Source organism: Megascapheus bottae, chromosome 1 (assembly GCF_031878675.1).
Source record: "Megascapheus bottae isolate mThoBot1 chromosome 1, mThoBot2.hap1, whole genome shotgun sequence".
Classification (NCBI taxonomy): domain Eukaryota; kingdom Metazoa; phylum Chordata; class Mammalia; order Rodentia; family Geomyidae; genus Megascapheus; species Megascapheus bottae.
The window spans coordinates 46,915,754-46,928,494 of NC_143509.1; the positions used below are offsets into that span (position 1 = coordinate 46,915,754).

The 12,741-nt window shown below is 45.4% G+C and overlaps 1 protein-coding gene across 2 annotated transcripts in view; it reads left to right on the plus strand.

The window, feature by feature from the left end:
* The first annotated feature begins 2,117 nt into the window (after positions 1-2,117).
* Positions 2,118-12,741, plus strand: part of Lpp (LIM domain containing preferred translocation partner in lipoma) — a 641,447-nt gene continuing 630,823 nt past the window's right edge. Inside the window, exon 1 of one of the 2 annotated variants that reach the window (XM_090343772.1) lies at positions 2,118-2,188. The gene's annotated coding sequence lies outside the window, so the exon portion shown is untranslated. Of the gene's footprint in view, positions 2,189-2,323; positions 2,383-12,741 lie in introns of those variants that run through there. The other variant, XM_090343782.1, reaches the window with a different exon arrangement.

Consider the following 12,741-nt stretch of genomic DNA (forward strand, 5'->3'; position numbering starts at 1 on the left):
TTTTTTTTTTTGCCAGTCATGGGGCTTGAACTGAGGGCCTGAGCACTGTCTTCAGCTTTCTCAAGGCTAGAGCTCTACCTCTTGAGCCACAGCATCACTTCTGGCTTTTTCTATGTATGTGGTACCCAGGAATCGAACTTGAGTCGTCATACATGCTCCTGGCCCCAATACTTACCATTTTAAACCACATCAGCTATAATGAAAAAAAAAATATTGCCTGGCTCTGGTGGCTCGTATCAGTAATCTTAGCTACCCAGGAGGTAGAGACATGAGGATCTCAGCTAGCCTTGGTAGAAAACTCCATAAGACTCTTATCTCCAACTAACCAGCAAAAAGGCAGCAGTGAAAGTGTGGCTCAAGTGTTAAGAGTGCCAGTCTTGGGTGGGGATGGCGAAGAGAGACAAAGCCAAGGTTAATTTTGAAGCTATGAGTTTAAGCCCCAGTACTGTCCCAAGAAGGAAGGAAGGAAGAAGGAAGGAGAGAAAGAAAGGAAGAAAGGAGGGGAGGAAATTCATGTTATTGAATTTGTAGCTGAGAAAATTTAGTTGAACTTGAACTGTGTCTGAATGGATAGACAATAAAAGAGCTGCTCAAGAAATATTGTGGATTTTCTGTTTACTTATTTTTTAGTCAAGAGTCATCACAACTTAACCTCAAAAGAGCCTTTTTTGGGGGAGGTTTCTGATACAATTAATGGTGTAGTCTGTATAACCATTATAATCATGTATAACAGGGCTCAAGTCTTGCTGGGCCTTATGGCCAAAGGAGTGGAAAACTCTTTCAGTCAGATGACCTGATGGAGGGAGGGCAAGTAAGTCACTTTACTGGCTTTTTTTTTTTTTCATCAGCAACTAGTCTTATCCAACTCTGTAGTAATAAACCGGTGAAAAAGTGTTCTTGGGCCCTAGTGAGGCGAGGAATTGTGTTTTAGATACTAACACTAGGAAAGAAAGTTGGTGATCTTGATGTGCCTTCCAGGAAATGACCCCTTGACATAACCAGTGATCTTCTCATCATTACTCACATTTACAAACGTATGAGGGAAAAAAAAATATGTGACTCAAATCTTCCAAGAATAGGCTTGTCTTTATTCAAACCAGTTCACCCAGTTGGCCGACTGTTTTTATTTATTTATTTATTTTAAGATATAAGCACAGGGCAAGGTTTTTTGGACTTCTAGGTAGGACTGTGAAGTACGTGCTGCATTCCCAGGGTTCACTATTTTGACCAAAAGACAGAGAGGAAGTTGATCTGAAGCCACAGGCTCTCCTTGCTACTCAGGGTTCACTGTCAATCAGAACCTTCCAGGAACCAGGTTTTCTGCATGGTCCCCCAGACACCTGGTTTGGGGCTGAGGGGATGGAGGTGGGAACGGTCAGGGCTCTCTGCTTAGGGGTAGGGACCCCACCGGATCGCACAGTTGGGGGGGGTGGTTTCCAGTTCTGGATCGGTCGTTTCTCCGGGGAATCTCAGCGTGGCCACGTGGGAAGTTGGTCTAGGTTGGCTCACGCGTCCTTCTAAGTTTTCAGGCATGCAGGACGGGGCTCCCGGGGAGGATCCTGGAAGTAGATTCCCAGGCAGGATCTTTCCCGCTCAGCCCCAGGCTCAAGAGCACCCCCACGAAGTTCCCTCATTACTCTGTCGCACCCCCACCTCCACCCGCCGGCCTCCTCCTCCGTCTCCTTCCTCTTCCTTTAGTGGAGGCAAAGCTCCACTCTCTCCCCGTTTCCCTTCCTCCTCCGCAGGCTCCCGGCGAGTCTCCTTCCTCTTCCTTCGGGAAATGCAATGCCCCCCCCCCCCAACCTCCCTCCCGGTTCGCCCACCTCGGGGGCCCGGCCCCGGTTGTCCGCGCCCCGCCCCCGGCCCCCCGGGGTCCTCGGTTCCCCGCGCGGGGCGAGCGCGGCGCCGCGGCCCCGAGGGCACCCGCCTCCCCATACCTTACATGGACAAATGCGTGCAGGCAAAGTCAGGAATTCAGGCCCCTGACGTCAGCCTCCAGCGCTCCGGGCACCGCAAGGGAGACTGAGGGGAGGGGGTGGGGACGGTGGGGAGGAAGGAGGGGGGGAGAGGCACCAACCAGCAGCCGCTCCAGCCCTGCCGAAGTTTCACTTTTTGTCTGTGGGTTCGTTCCCGGGCCCCGCGCGAGCTTTCCCGGGATAAGTAGGCTTGAGCGATCGGGTGCTGCAAGGTAAGGGGTTGGCTGCATGCTCCCCGGGGTGTCGGGGAGAACGATCGGCGGAGCCCGGGACGGGGCGCGGGGGCCGGGCCTGTCCGGGACGGGGGGACAATGGGAGGGGGCAGTGCCTGGGCACCTCCTCCTCCACTTCTGCCTCCGCCTCCAGCCGCCACCGCCGCCGCTGCCCCGTCCGCCTCCTCCCTGAGGTATTGTTGCAAATCCTCCTTCCTTTCCCCCCTCCACCCTCCGCCCGCGGGTGCCGCAGGAACCCCCAGTCCTCCCCCGTCGCGAGCGCCTCGGGGGGTGGCTGGAGCGCGGGGTGCAGAGCGTCCTGCCCCGGCCGCCGGGCCCGCGGTGCGGAAGTGCGGGCCGAGGCCCAATCACGGGGTGCACTCCGTGGTGTGTGTGTGGGGGGGGGTGTGAGGGAGAATGGGGACCCAGAGTTTATAGGAGAGGGGGGGGAGAGCTTCGACTCCGGGACTGGGCGGGGATGGAGTCTCCTGGCGCCCCCCCTCCCCGCCTGGGGTTTTCTGGGCGCCCAGGGGGCGGGGCCACGCCTAGCAGCTTCGAGCTTTCGCGGAATCACAGTCGTCAGGGTGGCTAGGGCCTAGGGACCCACATATTGCAGTCTTCCCATTGCACAGCCTGGGAAACTGAGGTCCCGAGGAGGAGGGGGGGGTTGTCTGTGAGGTCACCCATTCCAGGCAGAATCAGAACAGGCGGCTGGGGACCCCTTCCTAAGTGCCTGGGGTGTGTGTGTGTGTGGTTTAGATAGTGTGGTTGGTTGGGCTCAGACTTTGTCCTCAGGGAGCTCTCACTCGAAGCTCCAAATCTGAGCCCAAGTAGGAAGTGCTGGGTTCTGGGAAGAATGACTACATCAAGTTTCAAAGGGTTGTTGGGGGAACTGGCTTGACGGTCTGGGGAGGCACTAGAAATGGCTTGTTGTTGTCGATTTGGGCTTTTGAAGGGTGGGGAATCTTCTGAAGTCTGAGTAAGGCCCTCGCAAGCAGTCTCAGATCAAGACTACAGGGTGGGGAGTGGAGATGGAACCATTTGTGGTGTTTTGTTAGGGCTTGAGGTTTGGTGAAGGGGTCAGAAATCGTGTCTTGCATAAGCGAATCTGTGGGATTGTGCCCTGGGGTGAATGGACTAGGCCATGTCTTGAGTTCTAAAGGCACTGAAATGTCTTCCTGCTCCCCTTCCCCCTAGAAAGGGAAGGGAGCTTTCCCTCCCATTTGGGTCAGCTAGGTTCCTAAAACCACACACTTGTAACATTATTTTCTGTCCCACTTTCTCTTTACACTTCCTCCCCTCTGGGCTCTCCAATTAACATATGAAAAAACCCTCTTTCTTTTAAAAGGTGTTAGTGACTTAATGTTTCACCTGCCTTTGATATGTGCATTTTAAGAAAGCTTAGAGGAAGGGGGGGGAAGTGCATTGGGGGTTCTCTAGGAAGAGCTAACTCACTTTCTCATGGATAGGGAAAGAAAACAGAGGTGCACAAAGGGTGGGAGCCAATCCTTTAGCTTCAGTGGAGTTGTCTTGTCCCATCTAGAGCCAGTTCTAGAACCCACTTCTTGCAGGCTTTTTTTTTTTTTTTTTTTTTGCCAGCACCAAGGTAGTTAAAAAGCAGATTTGTGCCTTAAAAAGTGAACAAACAAACAAACAAACAGATCTTTGTCAGGCAGCCCACCAGGCCCAGGTCTTAACAGTACAGAATAGGAATTAGTTGAATGACTGAGGGGAAGGCAAGCCTGGAGCCCCTGGGTCAGGCTGTCTTCAGCTTCACACTCCTTAAAAGCAGCATGGAGTCTGCAGTTGCCTTTGGGGGCTGGCAGAGAGAGGAGGAAGCTGAGTTGCTTATTATGGCTGGGACTTAAATAGGACCCTTCTTGGCTGGACTCCTTTTGTTGGAGAGGCCATCCCTGTCAGTCAGAGATTTCCAGGCAGAAATGGGGTGGGTGAGACTTGGTTATGAAGGGCCAGGCCAGGCCCTGATTTTGGGTGTGACTTGAAGTGGTCATTTGAGGAGTCAACAGGCTAGAACACACTTTGGAGGGGAGTACTGGCCCCTGGAGAGCCTGCTTACCAATTTTAGCGGCAGAGTGGCTTAAGATGGTTAATCATTGAGTGTCCATTTATATAATATGTTACTTAGCACTTACCAGATGCTACTGTCAAATATGAGAATTTAATCTAAGGTTCCTGGTTTTATTGAGACAAATTCTGTTAAATTATTTTGAAATACACTTCTTTGTTACATTTTATTATCACTGAACTTAGTTGTGTAACCAGAGATGTGTCATTGTAGAATAGTTATATTCTAAGTTGATAATGAACCATCTTATAGTTGCTAGTTTACTTTTTAATTTATTTTACGTGGGTACTGGGGCTTGAACTTGGGGCTTCACGCTTTCACCAGCTTTTTTGCCTAAGGCTGGCATTCTACCATTTGAGCCACCCTTCCTGCTCTTTGCTGTTTAACTGAAGATAAGAACCTCAGAAATTTTCTTTTCTGGTTTGGCTTTGAATCTCAGTCTTCAGATCTCAGCCTCTTGAGTAGCTAGGATTACAGGGATGAACCACTAGAGCCTGGCTAGTTAGTAATTTAAGTTTGACAGAATTTGTTATTCGTGTCATCAATCTATTCATTTATTCATCTTTCTATCTACCATCTACCTATTATTTAATGTGGGTACTGAGACTTGAACTTAGGGTGAAGGTGACACCCATTAACTTTTTTTGCTCAAGGCTGGCGTTCTTCCACTTGATTCCCAGCTTTACTCCTGGTCTTTTGGTAGTAAATTGGAGATAAGAGTTTCAGGACTTTTATGCCTAGGCTGGCTTCAAACCTTGACCCTCAAATTTCAGACTCTAGCCAGTATTGTAATCCTGAGCCACTGGTAACTAGTGAATCATGTTCTTTAAACTTATAGTACTTTGTCCTTTAAAGACACTTTCCACCTTATATTCTACTTGAATGTCTACAGTCTTCTGAGAATTAATGCCATCTCCATTTTAATCCTTTTTCAAGGCACATAGCAAATTAGGGATAGGCACAATATATGACTCCAAACTTGTGGTGTTTCTTTGCGATAACATGAAACTTTACCCTGCCACATACCTAGTATGGGTTGACTAGGGGTAGGACAGAAGTAGACTGATTTTGTGTTGCTAAAAGATGAAGTAGTGGCCAAGAACAGAATAACTTGTAAGGTCAGGAAAGATTTGCTGAACTAGAGAAAGAAGATAGAAGCTGGCAAGGAACAGGGTGGAGTCAGAAACTGGAGATACATGAAGAATAGTATGTAAAGCACATATAATGGTGCTTACTGTGAACCATGGCCCAGGTCAGACCTTGGAAGTCCAAAGATAAAAGGTCGAGTTCACAGGTTGGTGTGTGTGTATGTGTGTGTGTGTGTGTGTGTGTGTGTGTTTGTGTGTGTGTGTGTGTGTGTGTGGTGCAGAGGAAGGTGAGTGTAGTGAGTGTATTAAACGCTGTTACAGGATATGTTTGATTACTTTGTGCTGGGGACGGTCACCTTCACGGAAGCGATCACAGATAAGAGCTATTAGGGAATTCTCTAGCATTAAGTTGGAGTTGCCCAAGTAAGGAAAGCCAGGTGACAGAGGAGGGTCACTGCCAGGCCAGAGTAGCAGCATATGCACATGCAGGGACCAAGGTGACTTAGTTTTCAAACTATATTGAAAGGCCAGCACAAAAGAGGGCTGTGGGAAATGGAGTAAGGGGTGAGTTTTCATTGTTTTGCTAAGAACTGTTACATTTATCTCATGTACAGGATAGAGGCCATTAACTGGTCCTCTAGAGATTCATGGTTCACAGGAGAACAGGGCTGCTCAGGGGCTCTGGAACCATCTCCGTAGGGTTAAGTATTTGATAGTAATTCAGGAGCCATAGCAACACTTTTCGTAACCGGATGAGTGAGCCTGAGACTTTGACCCAGGCCAGTAATGAGGCCCTCCTAACTGCATATGTGCATTGGTGGGTGGGGATTTTTCCTGGAACAAGGCTTTGGAATGCTATAGTTTGCGAGAAGAAACTTGCTAGAGGAAAGGAGATCTAAAGTGGTGCAGCAGCATACAGGAAGCTGGATCTGAGTGGAAATCCATTGGCTTGAATGCGAGGACCATACAGGAGGAGGTAAGGGACGAGGGAGGAATGGAAGTGCATTGTGGGAGTTTGCTGTAGTTAGTGTGAGGTTTGGAAGAAATTGCTGTGTTCCTAATGCAGATGGCATGAATGAGACTGGTGGGTGTGAGTGACCAAGGGTCACTGGAAGTTATGCAGGTACACCATAAAGCCAGGGTTAGAAAAAGTTTATCTTCCAATCATTTGAAACATTTTTGTTTTGCTTATCATATGTTCATACCATCACTAAATTGGTTATTTGTGACTGCTATGGTTTGGATGTGGCTTGTTCTTCAAGGGTACATACATGGGTTGAAAGCTTGGTTCTTGGTGTGAGGATGTGAGACTGGGCCAGCATTTTAGGAAAAGGGACCTTGCTTTTGTTCATTAAAGGCGTGTCCCAGGAATGGGGTAATGGAATTCCCAGGAATTCTGAGAGCTAGTTGTTATAGGAGAGCCAACCCAGTCTTTGATTTGCTCTTTGGCTTGCTTTTTGGGTGACATGATGTCTTTCCTACTTGCACGCCTGCTATTTTTTGGTATCTTCCTTCACCAGGCCTGCAGCAAGGCTGAACAGATGCTTTTAAACTTCCAGATCTATGAGCGAGGTAAAGCTCTTTTTTTTATACAGTTTCCCAACTTCAGATATTAAGTAAGAATGACTAAAAATGGATGAGCATAATGATTATATAATTATTATTTATCTTTTAAGATGTTTTCTTTTTTAAAAAATATTTAAAATTTTTATTATAAAGATGATATACAGAGGTGTGATGGTTACATAAGTCAGGTAAAGAGTACTTTTTAAAAAATTGTATTTTATTGTGGGGTAACAGTTACATTTGTCAGATAGTGGGTATATTACTTTTTTTTTTTTAGGCTGGGCGTCGTCCCTGATCTCTTCAGCTCAAGGCTCCCAACCTACTCTTAAGCCAAGCTCCGTTTCCCATTTTCTAGGGGTTAATTGGAGATAAGAGTCTTGAGTCCTTTTGTGCCCCTGCTGGCTTTGAACCTTGATTCTCAGATCTCAGTCTCCTGAGTAGCTAGGATTACAGGCCTGAGCCACTGCTTCTTGAACATTGATAACCCTTCTCATGTTTTTGTATCACTTTCCTCCTCCTACCCCCTCTTATTCATCTTGATTTGACTTTCTTTTGATCAATATCACCCCCTCTGTCTCCCTCTTATTAAGAAAATGGAGGAGAATGGAAAAGGAATAGGCCTGACTCTGTCATCAGCAGGTGAGGACTATTTATTGAGGAACAGTGAGGGCCGCAGACCTTCCTGCAAGACTGAAGGTTGTGCCCAGGACTGGATTTTGGAGTTGGCCTTTAAAGGGCTTAATAAGGAAGAAGAAAATAGAAAATGGGGTTACTTGATCTTCGGGGCCCTGGGCTATGTCCTTGGTTAGGCCCACGGTGGAATGCTCTACTTGACTTTAGGGACTGTTATCCACTGGGGACCAGATTGGAATAACCTACCTGCAGACAGGCATGTGATCAAGCTTGTACGTGTGGGTCTGGTGTATTGCTCCACCTGAGAGAATTAGGCAGATTCCATCTTTAGATATATAAAAAGAATGTCCTTCACCTCTCACGTATTTTGCTTGGTTCTCTAAAAGCAATGTGGTTACTACAGTGGTTCAGTTTGAATATATGTGTGTATGGTTTGGGGATTTATTTGGGTTACTGTCACTGGGGCCAGCCCCATGCTACTGGAACACTGCTAGCTTCAGATTTCTTATTTGTGACAGTTCCCTCTCCCCCACCCCACCATTCTCCTTTTATATCCACTTATTTTTGCTTACCTACTTGTTTTTGCTTACTCTGACTGTCTTGGAGGCGTTATGAGGCAGATCCTCCTGTCTTTTCCCTCTCTTTAAAACTTGCCCATCATAATCCATCTCTCAGAGACTGGTAGTAAATCATAGCCTTTGTAGGAATTTTTATGTGACAAGTGCATTTTGCAATGATTTTTATGACTTGGTTCCCAATTGTGACTCAAGAGATGGGTTGGCAAAGATCTGTCTGATCTCATAGAGAATGGACAAAAATTCAGGGGTGAAGAAACCCTCCCTCAGGGGTATAGGTTTTAAGTGACAGCATGAGACTTGAACTCCTGTCTCCAAAACTTTCTGTTTTTTGACTTCTGCATGAGAGCATGAAATAATTGTCACTCACAATCTCAGCAAAACCCATATACAGATAGCTGGGAAAAGAGTATTAGGTGCTTGACTACATAGCTCAAAGGTATAGGTTTGACCATGTTGTCATTTTGGCAGGGTGTCCTCACCATTTAATTTGTTCAAGTGAAAACACTCACAAGCTCTGTGATCTGAAGTTTGGAACATCCACAATTTTCAGTTTGCCATGAAGATCATATGATCTATCACGTGCTCATATGATTTATGAGATTATATGATATCTCACAAGGTACTTGTGAGAATCAGAGAAGTTCCTGTTGCAGCACGTTCTAAGTATCAATATAGGCTGTACATGTGACCCAGTCCGGATACCCAGCAGGGTCTCTGGGATACAGTGAAGGCTTCTTTTCCTACTGGTGGGAATCCTGGTATTTGGATCCAGACAATTCCAAGTTCAAAGAGCTTCCCGAGAGTAGTCACAAGCACTATTTGGATTTCGGATTTACTTTTAGACCTTTTATTAATGAGGACACCACTGTTGGAAATAGCCACACTCCAAAATAAGCATGGTGAGATCCAGAGACATTCTTTCCAGGTGACTTTGTCACCAGTGAATGACAATGCAGCATGTCACATGCTGACTTGTCTTTTTTTTTTTTTTTTTTCCATTTATGTTGAGTTCGTAGTTTTTAGTCCTGTGGGATTCTCTTCTACAGCAGTAATTGCTTGTGTAGTGGCCTTAAACCATGGCAGGACAGCTCCCAGGAGTGCCAAAGAAAAGCCAGTGTTGAATGGCTGAGTCAATCTTTCTCAAAAATTTACGTGGCAACCTTTCAGGAACCTTACCTTTTTAGGTAAGCATGAGGATCAAGCTAGGCCACAGTGACTGACCTAAAAGTTTTGTGGCTTTGGACTCCTGCCACCCTCAGTATAGACATTTTTCACTCTCTCTTTTTTTTTTTTTGGTATTCTTTTGTTAGTTGGGTCAACAATCAGTAGCCCAGCTGCTACCTTGAAGAAGACATTTGAGAAAACTTCTTGCTCTAGGGAAGATAGCCAGGCATATGGAATATAAGTTCCTTTGTATATTTTTAAAACCAATCTTAGGACTTGAACTCAGGGCCTTTGCATTGTCCCTGAGCTTTTGAGCAAGGCTAGCACTCTACCACTGGTGCTGTAGCACCACTTCTGGCCTTTCCTTCGTATATAGTACTGAGGAGTCGAATCCAGGGCTTCGTGCATGCTAGGAAAGCATTCTTAGTCCCATCTTTGGCATTCTTTATATACCCTTTTTTTTTTTTTTTTTTTTTTTTTGCCATTCCTGGGCTTGTCCTTGGACTTTCACAAGGCTAGAGTTCTACCACTTGAGCCTCGCACAACTTCTGGCTTTTTTCTGTGCATGTGGTACCAAGGAATCTCACCCGGGTCTTCATGCTAGGCAGGCACTCTACCACTAGGCCAAACTCCCAGCTCCTTTTTCCTTTTGTTTTGCCATTCATGGGGCTTGAACGCTGGGCTTAGGCTCTGTTTCTGAGCTTTTCAGCTCAAGGCTTGAGCTCTACCACTTGAGCCACAGCACCACTTCTATGCTTGCCATTCTTAAGAGAATGTGTGTGTGTGTGTGTGTGTGTGTGTGTGTGTGTGTGTGTGTGTGTATGTGTGTGTACCCGTGTACTGGGGCTTGAACTAAGTATCTACTCCCTTAGTATTACTATTTTTTTCTCTCTCTCAAGGCTGGCACTCTGCCACTTGAGCCATACCTTCACTCCTGGCTTTTTCCTTGTTATAGATAAGGTCTCCTGGATGTTTTTCTGCCTGGTTGGCTTTGGACTGCAATCCTCAGATTTCATCTTTTTGAGTCACTGAGATTAGAGGCACGATTCACTGGCACCAGGCTTCCTTGGCATTCTTTTTCAAGTGTATTTTTTATTTTTATTTTATATCGTATCTGGGGTCACTATCCCTGAGTTTTTGTGCTCAAGGCTAGTTGCTTTACCCCTTGAGCCACCAGTGCCCAGCAATTCTTGGCATTCTTAAAGAGAACTTTTTTTTTCTTGCATGTCAAGAGATTTTTATCTTTAAGGTTAATTCTAATTGCTTTAAATAAGAGAATGCCTACTTCACTGGTAGAATGATCATACCGATTGGCTCTGGACAGCCTCAGCTTATGCCCATGTTCTTGTAGTATAAATACTTTTCCCTTTCGTTCTATAGGTATTCTGATTGGAGAATAAAGTCTGCGGTTACATGTGAGTGTTGAGTTACATGGGAAAAGCCAGGGCTAAATGTAAGGTTCAACAGATATTTATTGTTTTCATTATATGAGGTGTTAGGTGTCATGGAAATATCTGTTGAATGAGCTACACGTATGAAAGTAGAGTTCAGAATATTTGAAGGTGAGGTCAAGGTTGTGTACTGTTATGAGGACGCTGGAGCATGTACATGAGTTTGGTGCAATCCTAGCTACCCAGGAGACTGAGGACTGTAGTTTGAAGCTGGATAAGGCAGGAGAGTGTGTGAGACTATTATGTTCAATTAACCAGCAAAAAAAGCAGGAAGTGGAGGTGTGGCTTGAGTGGTAAAATTTGTTGCCTTGAGCAACAAATCTAAGGCAGAATGTCCAGGCATTGAGTTCAATCTCTAGTATTGGTGTGTGCACTTGCATGTGTATACACCTGCATACACACACACACACACACACACACACACACACACACACACACACACCCAGTGAGCCTAACTTTCTCTGCTATTAATAGTTAAGAAAGATTGATTCTCTGTCCATTGAGTACTTTAGCTGGGCTTCTAATCTATTTTTCATGCAGTGGTCCATCTTGATAATAATCTCTTTCTATAACTGTAAAGTCCAGTGCTGTACTAAATTCAGTGCCAAGAGGTCACTAGAGTCACTTACAGTTATTCTTTCAGGTAAATTTCCACTGAAGACAAATCTTGTGTAATTCCCAGTAAGAAAACAATTTGGTTGGCACTTGTTTTGTTTGATATGAAAACCAAATCATTTTCAGGAACTGTAGTAAGGAGTTGCCACCCAGAGGGCAGGGCATTCCCTGAGTCATGGGAAAGGTAAACTTTGCAGTGACCAGGTAGGTAAGTGGCACGCACTTTTTCTTAGATGGAGTTGAAAGGTAGGTCAGCATTCCCATAGCTGGTGTTGTCCACCTTGACAGTCTTTCTTATTGGCTATAGTTTAGTAGTCTCTCTTGGAGAATATTAGAATTTGCAGTTAATCAAGATCCTAAAGATATATTTGTCCATCAAATTGACACATTTGTATGTTCACTCACTCTCTGGACACCATGTGTCAGGCAAAATTGGTATGTAAATATGAAAATCTGCCATGGGTCTTAAGGGTAGAAACACAAATGTTATGTGATCCCTGCCCCTAGATGATATGTTTGTAACTGGGAAGCTGAGGCAGGAGGAACACAAGTTCTCATACAGCCTTGGCTACATAAAGAAAACTTGTATTGGAAAACAAAAACAAAGACAGTCTATGGGAAAATATCTGATGGCTCTGACTGAATGGTGACTTCACTGCAGGGATCTGGAGAAACTTCAGTTTCTCAGAGGGAGAAATGTCATTTTCTTGGACATTGAGGCATTAGTGGGAATATATGAGGCTTGGAGAAAAGAGAGGATTTAGTTGAGGGAATAACATGGACAGAGACACAAAGGTATCTTGGAAAGTCAGAGGTATGGGGGTGAACTGCAGAGTAGAGAGAGGCCATGGAGGTGTAGACCCTGGGTTGAAAACAGCTTTGAGACTGTATGTGAAGGGAATACCAGAAGGGCAGTAGTAGTATTGCTGGATCTGTACTTTAGGAAAATAATTGTGATTGAGTTGGGTGGATTGAAGAGGAAGGATCTAGAGAAACCAAGACATACTTTTATCAGACCTCAGAAAAAGTAAAGCTGAATTACGCCTGGAGCAGTGTATCTCAGAGGAGATCTGAAGACCGGAAGTCCTCCTATCTTCTCATTTTACTTATGAGGAAGCCCAGGCCCTGAGAAGGAGGCACACCAAAGGTCCACAGCCTAATCCCCACATAGTCCTGAGGCGAACCGTTACTCTGCTCAGTGTCTTTCTCCTTATATCATTTATTAAATGACAGTTTAATTATAAAAGTGGTCTGGGGAGGGAGAATGATTAAAGGGGTGACAATTATCAAGATGTATTGTACACGTGTACTGACAGGTTGATTCGAAACCCTTTTAGAACTTTTAAAAAATAATTGAAAAAATAAAACAAAA